Raw genomic sequence first — 12,386 nt, 5'->3', positions numbered from 1 at the left:
TGGGAGGCTGAGGCAGGAGAATGGCTTGAACCCAAGAGGTGGATATTGCAGTGAGCCAAGATCGTGCCAGACTCTGTCTCAAAAACAAAAACAAAAACAAGAGATAAGAGTGGGTCAAAGGGGAAGGCAGTGTAGCTGTATCCAAGGAGCTCACATCCGTGCACCGCAAAGTTGTTTAAGTCTAAAATGAAAAGATAAACTTACTGTTGTCAATATTTCCCTTAAGCATATTTAATATTGGGGTAATAAAATTGATAAGCTGCTTACCTGCCAAGGCGGCCCCTAGAGAAAGACCAAGTAAACAAGTAAATGGCGCCCTCATTTGGCATCCAGGTTGTGGTGGTCCCTGTTGCGGCTTTGGCTCTAGACGGGATGCTCCTGCATTGCAAACCCTTCCTTGCTTTTAGGGCACATGGCTGGGTTTCAACAGCTATGCCCTAGCCTGTTCCAAACAAGTGTAAAGTTTTTTATGACAGTCTAGCTTATATATGTTTTCTAACCGTTTACTAAAATAGATAACTTGAAGCAAATATTAAGTATAAAAGCAGAGCATACATTAAGAGCAAAGTGTAGATGTAACACTATTAGGGTTGAATATCCTCATGTCTCTTAACTTTCATTTTCAGTCCTTCCTTTTTGCCAGCATTCAGCTTTAAAGAATGAATCTGTGCCACGCGCGGTAACTCACGCCTGTAATCTCAGTTACTTGAACCTAGGAGACAGATGTTGCGGTGAGCCCAGATCATGCCATTGCACTCCAGCCTTGGGCAACAAAACGAGACTCTGTCTCAAAAACAAAAGGAATCTGGGACTCTTTCTTTCACCCACCTCACACATTTTATATCCAACTTGGACCACACAAACTTCCTCTTAGGAAATTTATTTCCTTCATGACTTCCCATACACTGTCTTGCACTACTTGAAGATGAAAAACATCCACTGTTCAGCATCAACCCCAACCCTCATTCTATACGGAAGAAACCGATAGCTAGAAACTAGACATTTCATCCAGTGTTGTGAGACCATCAATTCCATTTTGTAAATGCTTGTTGTCCATGTACGGAGATCTCTAGGTCTATGGTCTCTTCTACAGGGTCACTCCTCATTTGCTGCCACTTCTAAAGCAATGCTAGATTACAGGTAACCTTGAAAAGGACCACTTGATGTCCACTTTCATGTCCTCATATATATTCTATTTCTTTTTTGTTTGCTTGGTTGGTTTGGTTTGGTTTTTTTTTTTTTTTTTTTTTTTTTTTGAGATAGAGTCTTGCTCTGTCACCAGGCTGGAGTACAGTGGCGTGATCTCGGCTCACTGCAATCTCTGCCTCCCAGGTTCAAATGATTCTCCTGCCTCAGCCTCCTGAGTAGCTGGGATTACAGGCATGCACCACCACACCCAGCTAATTTTTTGGATTTTTAGTGGAGACAGGGTTTCACCATGTTGGCCAGGATGGTCTTAATCTCCTGACCTCGTGATCCGCCTGCCTTGGCCTCCCAAAGTGCTGGGTATGAGCCACCACGCCCAACCTCATTACTTCTATTTAACATTTTTTATAGAAGTTAAAAAAAAAAATACAACAAAACACAAGATTGTATAATATGAAACACCATATAATAAAAATATTGAAAAGGGAGAAGTAAAACTGTCTTCATTCAGAGAAAACATGATTGCATACAAAATCCTAACCAATCTACATAAAAACCTACTAGAGCTAGCAAGTCAATCTGGCAAAGTTACAGTATAAAAAGTCAGTGTACAAAAATCATTTGCACTTCTTTATCCTAGCAACCAACAATTGGAATATTAAATTTTAAAAACAATACCATCTGTAATAGCAACAAAAATAAAAAATATTTAAGGATAAATTTAACAAAATATATGTAAAAGCTTATCCTTAAAACTTGTAACACATTGCTAAAAGAAAATTTTTAAAATTGTAAATGAATCCAGAGAGCCACCTCGTTCATTGAATGAAATACTCATTGTTAAAATTACCTCTCTAAACTGATTTATAGATTCAATGCAATCTCAATCAAAATCCTAGCAGACTTTCTTTTTTAGAATTGACAAACTGATTACAAAAATGTATGTGAAAAATTAAAGAACCCAAAGAAGAGTCAAAACAATTTTGAAAAAGAATGAAGTATAATATTGTTGTAAAGATAAACAAATAAATTAATGAAACAAAACAGAGAGTATGAAAGTAAATCCAGGCTGAGGAAGGCAGATCGCTTGAGCTCAGTAGTTCAAGACAAGCCTGGGCAACAAAGTGAGATCCTACATCTACCAAAAACACAAAAAATTAGCTGGGCATGGCGGCACATGCTTGTAAGCCCAGCTACCTGGGAGGCTGAGGCACAAGAATCACTTGAATCTGGGAGGTGGAAGTTGCAGTGAGTGGAGATCATGCCACTGCACTCTAACGTGGGCGAAGAGCCAGACCCTGTCTCAAAAAGAAAGAAAGAAAGAAAGAAAATAAATCCACACTTACAGGGTCAATTCATTTCAACTAACACACCAAAGCATTTCAATGGCAAATAGAAAGTTTCTTCAACAAACGGCTATCTATATGGAAAAACTGGCTGTCTATATGCGAAAAAAAAAGAACTTTGATCCATACCTCACAACATATACAATGACCAATTCAAGATAGATCATAAACCTAAGTGCAGAACTTAAACCTATTGAGCTTCTAGAATATGTAACAGAAAAGTATCCACAATCTTGGATAGGCAAAGATTCCTTAGGACATAAAAAAGCAAGATGTGCAAAAGAAAAAACTAACAAAATTGACTGTATCAAAATTAAACTCTTCTGTTCATCAAACATCATCATTTAAAAAATGAATAGATAAGTTGCAGACTGGGAGAAAATGTTCACATACATATACCTTGGAAAGAAATGTATCCAGAATATTGCATAAGTTCACAGCTCCTATGAATCAAGAATAAAAAGACAAACAACCCAATTTTTAAAAATAAGTGAAATTTCTGAACTTTCCCTTCACAATGGAAGATAGACAAATGGACAATAAGCAAATAGAAAAGTACTCAACAGTGCTATTCATCAGAAAAAATGTAAATTAAAAGAATAACGAGACACCTCTACATACCCTGTGGAGCCGACAACAGTATTTGGAGCAAATGAAACTCTGATTATTTGCTGATGGGAGTGTAAAATGGAACAGCCACTTTGGAAATTGATCTGACAACTTCCTATAAAGTTCCTATGAACACCCTATGACCCAGCAATTCTACTTCTAGGCATTTATTCAAGAGAAATGAACACATACATACATAAATACGCTTCTAAAAGAATGTTCATGATAGATTTTTCTTTTACACTTTATTAGTCCGTTTTCATGCTGCTGATAAACACATACCTGAGACTGGGCAATTTACAAAAGAAAGAGGTTTGTGAGACTCACAGTTCCACATGGCTGGGGAGGCCTCACAATCATGGCAGAAGGCAAGGAGGAGCAAGTCACATCTTACATGGACAGCAGCAGGCAGAGACAGCTTGTGCAGAGAAACTTCCGTTTTTAAAACCATCAGACATCATGAGACCCATTTACTATCACGAGAATAGCACGGGAAAGACCTGCCCCCGTGATTCAATCATCTCCCACCAGGTCCCTCTCACAACACGTGGGAATTATGGGAGCTAAAAGATGAGATTTGGGTGGGGATACAGAGCCAAACCATATCATTCCACTCCTGGCCCCTCCCAAATCTCATATCTTCACATTTCAAAACCAATCATGCCTTCCCAACTGTCCTCCCAAAGTCTCAACTCATTTCAGCATTAATTCAAAAGTCCACATTCCAAAGTCTCATCCAAGACAATGCAAATCCCTTCCGTCTACGAGCCTGTAAAATCAAAACCAAGCTAGTTACTTCCTAGATACAATGGGGTAACAGGCATCAGGTAAATACAGCCATTCAAAATGGGAGAAATTGGCCAAAACAAAGGGGCTACAGGCCCCAGCCAAGTCCAAAATCCGGTAGGGCAAATCTTAAAGCTCCAAAATGATCTCCTTTGACTCCAGGTCATGCTTATGCAAGAGGTGGGTTCCCATGGTCTTGGGCAGCTCTGCCCCTGTGGCTTTGCAGGGTGTGGCCTCCCTCCTGGCTGCTTTCACAGGCTGGCATTGATTGTCTGTGGGTTTTCCAGGCGAGCAGTGCACGCTGTCGGTGGATCTACCATTCTGGGGTCTGGAAGACAGTGGCCCTCTTCGCAAAGCTCCACTAGGTGGTGCCCCAGTAGGGACTCTGTGTGGAGGTTCTGACCCCACATTTCTCTTCCACACTGCCCTAACAGAAGTTCTCCATGAGCGCCGCCTTCCCCCACAGCAGCAAACTTCTGCCTGGGCATCCAGGCGTTTCCATACATCTTCCGAAATCTAGGAGGAGGTTCCCAAACCCCTATTCTTGACTTCTGTGCACTCCCAGGCTAACACCACGTGGAAGCTGCCAAGGCTTTGGGGTTGCACCCTCTGAAGCCACGACCCAAGCTCTACATTGACCCCTCTCAGCCACAGCTAGAGCAGCTGGGATGTAGGCCACCAAGTCCCTAGGCTGCACACAGCACAGGAACCCTGGGCTCATGAAATCATTTTCTCCTAGGCCCTGGGTCTGTGATGGGAGGGGCTGCCTGAAGACCTCTGACATACCCTGGAGACATTTTCCCCATTGTCTTGATGATCAACATTCTGCTCCTTCTTACTTATGCAAATTTCTGCAGTCAACTTGAATTTCTCCCCAGAAAATGGGTTTTTCTTTTCTATCACATTGTCAGGCTGCAAATTTTCCAAACTTTTATGCTTTGCTTCCCTTGTAAAATGGAATGCCTTTAACAGCATCCAAGTAACGTCTTGAATGCTTTGCTCCTTAGAAATTTCTTCTGCCAGATACCCTAAATCATCTCTCTCAAATTCAAAGTTCCACAAATCGCTAGGGTAGGGCAAAATGCCACTGGTCTCTTTGCTAAAATATAACAAGAGTCACCTTTGCTCCAGTTCCCAACAAGTTCCTCATCTCCATCTGAGACCACCTCAGCCTGGATTTTATTGTCCATATCACTATCAGCATTTTGGTCAAAGCCATTCAACAAGTCTCTAGGAAGTTCCAGACTTTTCCACATTTTCCTCTCTTCTTCTGAGCCTCCAAACTGTTCCAATCTCTGCCTGTTACCCAGTTCCAAAGTCACTTCCACATTTTTGGGTATCTTTTCAGTAACACCCCACTCTACCAGTACCAATTTACTGAATTAGTCCATTTTCACACTGCTGATAAATACACATACCTGAGACTGGGCAATTTGCAAAAGAAAGAGGTTTATTGGACTCACAGTTCCACGTGGCTCGGGAGGCCTCACAATCAAGGCAGCCGGCAAGGAGGAGCAAGTCATGTCTTACATGGATGGCAGCAGGCAAAGAGAGAGCTTGTGCAGGGAAACTCCCATTTTTAAAACCACTGGATCTTGTGAGACCCATTCACCATCATGAGAACAGCACAGGAAAGACCCACCCCCATGATTCAGGCATCTCCCACCGGGTCCCTCCCACAACATGTGGGAATTATGGGAGCTACAAGATGAAATTCAGGTGGGGACATAGAGCCAAACCATATCATTCATGATAGCTAAAAATTGGAAACAACCCAAGTGACATCAAAGGAGAAAAGATTAAAGAAATAATATATCCATACAGTGGAATACAACTAAAAAAGTAGAATGCACTACTAATATATGCAGTAATATGCATGAATGTCAAAAATATTATACTGACTGAACAAAGAAACACTCAAGAGCACGTATTGTGAGAGTCCAGTCAAAACTAATCTATAGTGAAAGATATTGTAACAGTGGTTGCCTTAAGGAGTGGGGACTGACTTGGAAAGAACATGAGCAATCTTTCTGGAATGATGGAAATGTTCTGAAAATTGATAAGAATGTGGACTTTATGAGTGTATGCAATTGTCAAAACTCATTAAAGTGTACATAAGATCTATGCATTTCCATGTATGTAACTATACCTCAAAAAATAAGTATTATAAGACATAGGAAGAAGCAGGAAAATAAATAATCAATATAAGCAGTAGAAGAAATAATCAGTAGAAACAGACCCACAGATATCAGCAGGCAAAGACTTTAAAATAACCATTATATCTCTGCAGGAGCATTAAAAATAAAATAAAATAAAATAAAATAACTATTATGAATATGTTAAAGAAAAAGAAAAAATATATTTGGTTAATAAAAGGATAGATAATTTGAGCAGAGAAATGGAAACTGTAAAAGAACCAAGAGGAAATTGAAGAATTGAAAAGTACATTATCTAAAATGTACTTTGAAAAATTTTTATCTATTGAAAAATCTACAGCAAACTAGACACAGCAGAAGAAAGTACCACTTAACTCAAAGATTTGTCAGTAGAAAATATTCAAACTGGCTAGGCATGGTGGCTCACACCTATAATCCCAGAACTTTGGGAGGCCGAGGCAGAAAAGTTGCTTGAGCCCAGGAGTTCAAGACCAGCCTGGACAATGTAAGGAGAGTGTGTTCTACAGTAAATTAAAAATGAGCAGGGCATGGTGGTACATGCCTCTAGTCCCAGATACTTTGGAGGCTGAGGCAGGAAAATCACTTGAGCCTGGGAGGTCAAGGTTGCAGTGAGCTATGATTACACAACTGTACTCCAGCCTGGGTGACAGAGTGATATCCTGTCTCTAAAAAAAAAAAAGAAGGAAAAAAAAAAAAAAATATATATATATATATATATACACACACACACACACACACATATGCATACACACACATATATAACAGCCCTAATTGGAATCTTGGAAGGAGAGAAGAAACAGACAAGTATAGCAGAAAAAAATGTTTAAAGAGATAAAGGTGGAGACTTTTTCAAAATTGATGAAAGACATACACTCACAAAATCAAGAATTTCACTCCACACAGCATACAGCTAGCCTCTATTTCTCAGCCTTCCATGACCAGTCTGGCCAATAAATGTAGGCAGAAGTTTTGTGTGCCACCTCTAGATCTGGCCCTTGTCTAACATAGGTTAAGATATACCACAGCAACAAACTCAAAATCTCAGAGCCTTTATTTCTCACTTAAACAGTCCAAGTCAGTCAGGAGCGGTGGCTCATGCCTGTAATCCCAGCACTCTGAGAGGTCAAGTTGGGCAGATCACTGGAGGTCAAGAGTTCAAAACCAGCCTGACCAACATGGTGACATCCCGTTGCTACTAAAAATATAAAAATTAGCCGGACATGGTGGCAGCTGCCTGTAATCCCACCTACTTGGGAAGAAGCTGAGGCAGGAGAATCGCTTGAACCAGGAGGCAGAGGTTGCAGTGAGCTGAGCTCGCACTACTTCACTCCAGCCTGGGTAACAAAGCGAGATTCCACCTCAAAACAAACCAAAAAACCAATCCAAGCAACTCTCCAGGAAACCTGTTCCCCACATATTGGCTTAGCATCCCAGGATGCTTCCGTATTATGGAACCTCCAAATCAATCACTACAATGGGGAGGGAAAATATGAAGCAGACATTGGTTCTTAAATGCTTCCACCTAAAAATGGCATGTGTCACTTTTCCTTGGTAAAAGCAAGTCACATGGACACTTAACTTCAAGAGGCCAGGAAATACAGTCCTTCCACCTGCCTGGAGACAAAGAAAAGTGACAAATATTAGTGCAGGGCAGTCATATCTATCACACCCCTTAATGCACATCTTGTGTGAATGGCTCCTAGTTGGAGCCAAGTGGTTCCTATCATTGACCCACATTAGTCTGTGGTATGAGCAAGAAATACAGTTATCCCTCTGTATCCATGAGGGATTGGCTCCAGGACCCCCCATAGATACCAAAATTCACGGATTCTCAGTTCTCTTATATAAAATGGCATATGACCTATGCATGTCCTCTCATACACTTTAAGTAATCTCTGAATTACTTATAATACCTAATACAATGTAAATGCTATGCAAATAATTGTGGGTTTTGTTTTTGTTTTTTAGACAGAGTCTCACTCTGTGGCGTGCAGTGGCGTGATCTTGGTTCACTGCAGCCTCCACCTCCCGGGTTCAAGCAACTCTCCTGCCTCAGCCTCCCAAGGAACTGGGGTTACAGGCATGTGCCACCATGCCCAGCTAATTTTCGTATTTTTAGTAGAGACAGGGTTTCGCCATGTTGTCCAGGCTGGTCTCAAACTCCTGACCTCAAGTGATCCAGCTGTCTTGGCCTCCCAAAGTGCTAGGATTACAGGCGCGAGCCACTGCAAATAATTGCTATATTGTATTCTTTTATTGTTTGTTTTTCAAATAGTTTCAATCCATGGTTGGTTGAACCCATGGATGCAGAACCCGCAGATGTGAAGGGCCAGCCTCTGAAATTTGGGCATTAGTAGAGAAGCTAGCACAATGCTTTGCACAACACCTAGTCCATAACAAGCTCTTAATTAATGTTGTTATTGTTATTCCAATTTATTGCTACTCTTCTTCCAGGTATTGCTATTCCAATTTCGTCTTAGTTGTATATTTATCCGCTGAAAAGGGTCTGTCCTCAAAACCACAGGACCCTAATAGATATCCTAAGTGGCTGGCATCTCATTTATCTTTTTCTCAAAACCATCTGCAAGTTTCCTACTTTGTGGGCAGCTGAATTGGAAATATGGGTTTCTAGGATCACAGACAGCATGGCGTAAAGAAAAGAGCATTTGAACTAGGAGGCAAGATCAGTTTAATTCAACACACATTTATGGAGCACCTTCTGTATATACCAGGTGCTAGGGCTACAGAGGAGTGTGAGACTGGATCCCTGCTCTCTAGGAGCTCACACCTCTGCATGAATGATGGACTAGTAAACAATTCAACAAAACATGACACGTGCAATAATGAATATAAACCAGAACAGGAGAGCCACACGGCCGGAGTGATGTGACTTAGGATGTGTTACTTAACTGCCCTGGGCCTCATGGATAGTGAGATGGGGTAGATCATTTCTAGCTCCTGAAATACTAACATTTACAATTCTCAAAGCCCTGTGAAGTCAGCAGGGCAACTATTATTCCAACTTTATAGACAGATGGAAAGCCTAAGGTCAGAGAGGTTTCATATGGCAGCCGGAGTTACACAACTGCTTGCTGGTAGAACTAGACCCAGATCCAGGCAGGCCTTGGGAGCTGTGTAGAGTGCGTCCACTCCAGGCTGCCTTGGCAGAGAGTGGGGAATCTCTGATGGGCGTGGCAAGGGGCTTTCTTGTTGCTCCCAATTTGAATCCCATACTTACAGTTTGGAGCTGGCCACAGACCAAGAAGAAAGAGGCAGGTACCTCTCCACCCGCTCCTGGTGCAAGCACTCAGCAGAGAGTGGGCATTTCTGAAAACCAGGTCACCTCTCACAGAACAACACAGTGATATGATATGGACAGGACTTTCCCAGCGATCACAGGACCCTTCAAATGCCAACCCCAGTTACTGATGACGACATTCCCGGGCCTGGCTTCCTCTCAGCCGTCTCCTCGTCACTGGGCTTACCGTGTGATGTGAAGGACACTCGGGAGATGAAGGCAGCTTTCCCTCAGCACCCCTGGACTTTTGGGCCACCCCACCCTCAACCCGTCCAGCATGTGCACGCTTAGGGAATATGAATGAGCTCATTTAACATAAGCTAGGAGTTCGTATTGGCTGTGCTTCTGAAATCATGCCATGCCACCAAAGCCAAAAAGATGAGGCTCTGGACAATAGCCAGCCATCGCTACCTCCCACCATGGCAAATAGTTCACAGATGACACTGCAGGTGATCTGATTATCATACACAGCAATTTTTGAGCATCTGCTATGTGTACTACAAAGAGACCAACAATGGAGTCCCTGCCATCTTGGGGCCACTGTGGAGAGGCTTATCAACAGATGACAGGAGTGGTCAGATGACATAAAGAGAAGAGTCACAAGATGACAAGCCACACAGACACAGGGTCATGTAAGAGCCTCAGTCTTAAGAGGCAGAGACGTTGGGCAAAGGGAGTGGTCACGAGTGCTGTTGCTGCCAGGGAGGCATTCCAGGGAGGCTGGAGCTAGACCTTAAAGGAAGAGAAGGACAGAAGTCATTCTTCACATCACGCACTCTCCATGGGTAATTCACATGAATGTCGTGTAATGAAGATAAAGACAACCAGAAAAAGAATCGCCCGTGGGCATGTAGATTTCCTTTCCCAGGGTGGCCCCTTCTCAGCCACTGGCACACACAAACACTTCCTACCCTTCCTCCCCAGAGCTGGCCAGCGCAGCAGGCAGCTCGCCTGCCACACATGCAGCTGCCCGAGGGCGCTGTGGGGATGGGTCTGGGTTCAAATCCTGGCTTTGCCACCCCCCAACAAATCCTGGCTTTGCCACCTCCCAACTGTGTACTATGGGGCAAGTCCTGTAGCCGATGAGCTGGGCTGATCATTCTGACCTGGCAGGGCTATGAGGAAGATGCATACAACACTAGTTAATCCTCTAGGACAGCACCAAATGCTACCACCCAGTCAAGCTTCTTAAAAAGTCTTTCCTAGGGCCGGGCGCAGTGGCTCATGCCTATGATCCCAGCACTTTGGGAGGCCGAGGCAGGAAGATCACCTGAAGTCAGGAGTTTAAGACCGGCCTGGCCAACATGGCAAAATCCTATCTCTACTAAAAATATAAAAATTAGTCAGGCATGGTGGCACGTGCCTGGAATCCCAGCTACTCGGGAGGCTGAGGAAGGAGAATCACTTGAACTCGAGAGGCGGAGGTTGCAGTGAGCTGAGATCGTACCACTGCACTCCAGCCCGGGCAACAGAGCAAGACTCCCTTTCCAAAAAAAAAATAACTAATAGGCTGGGCGCGGTGGCTCACGCCTGTTATTCCAACACTTTGGGAGGCCAAGGTGGGCAGATTAAGAGGTTGGGAGTTTGAGACCAGCCTAACCAACATGGTGAAACCCCTGTCTCTACTAAAAATACAAAAAATTAGCTGGGTGTGGTGATGCACACCTGTAGTCCCAGTTACTCGGGAGGCTGAGGCAGGAGAATTGCTGGAACCTGGGAGGCAGAGGTTGCAGTGAGCCAAGATCACGCCACTGCACTCTAGCCTGGGTGACAGAGTGAGACTCTGTCTCAAATAATAATAATAATAAATTAATTACTTAATTTAATGAAATAAAAAGTCTCTTCTGGGTATCCTCCATCACGAAGTGCATCTGTGGGTGGCTGTGTGTGTGCTCTGGCTTCTACAAGCCCCCTGCCTACTGGGATTAGGGCTCAACCCTGCCTAGGGAGCACCTTCCCCAGCTCTGAGCTCCAAGGCCAGTCACCTCAAAAAGGAAAAATCTGCCCCAGGGGATGAGGAGTGAGACTTGGAGATATGTGGTCCTATAGACCCTCCTGGCTGAAGAAGCCATGAACCCTGGGGATCAGAAAAAAGTGGCATGTCTGCCCTCAGTGCTGCCGCCTCTAGCTGCTGAGAGCACAGCACAGAGTGCCAAGGCTCTGCAAACTGAGCCTGGTTCAGCCCACAAAGGGGACAGGGGCGGCCTGGCTGGTCTGTAACCTTTGGAAGGATTTTCGACATTTCTGAAGTTGGGTTTTGTTTTTATCTTGTACTTCCTTCATTGGTAGAAAACAGATTGAAAAAAATCTTAAAACGTTGATGACCCTGGATCAGGGCACATGCTCTCCCAAACTGATTTAGAATTGTTGCATGGTCCCAGGGCAAATCTAAAGTTAAAAGACCTTATTTGCCACTAGGTTTTAAAAGCTTCAGGCAGCGGGTTTTGGATCATTTAATAAAAAATAAAACCCAGGTCAGATGCAGTGGCTCACATCTGTAATCCCAGCACCTTGGGAGGCCGAGGCAGGCAGATCACCTGTCAGGAGTTCAAGACCAGCCTGGCCAACATGGTCAAACCCTGTCTCTACTAAAAATACAAAAATTAGCCAGGCATGGTGGCACTCACCTGTAGTCCCAGCTACTCGGGAGGCTGAGGCAGGAGAATCGCTTGAACCCAGGAGGCAGAGGTTGCAGTGAGCCGAGATTGCACCACTGCACTCCAGCCTGGGCAATAGAGTGAGACTCTTTCTCGGAAAAACAAACAAATAATAAAATAAAATAAAACCCAAAAGGCACAGGTTACCCATTCTGTGTCCTCTCACATTGCTTCCCTGAACCCACAGGGCTGGAGGAAAGCAGGGCTCTGAAGCCCTCGGTCACGTGGTTCTCAGGACCCTGGCAAGGTAGTTTACTCACCTTTGGCAGCATGACCTGTCTCCAGTATTTCTGCGAGAATTAAGGGAGCTGCCATACGTAAAGCAAACAGTACTGAGGCTTTGAACCTCGCTGTCTTTGAGGGGTGG

The sequence above is a fragment of the Macaca mulatta genome, chromosome 3, assembly GCF_049350105.2.
Source record: "Macaca mulatta isolate MMU2019108-1 chromosome 3, T2T-MMU8v2.0, whole genome shotgun sequence".
NCBI classification, from domain to species: domain Eukaryota; kingdom Metazoa; phylum Chordata; class Mammalia; order Primates; family Cercopithecidae; genus Macaca; species Macaca mulatta.
This window is presented reverse-complemented; position numbering follows the sequence as displayed.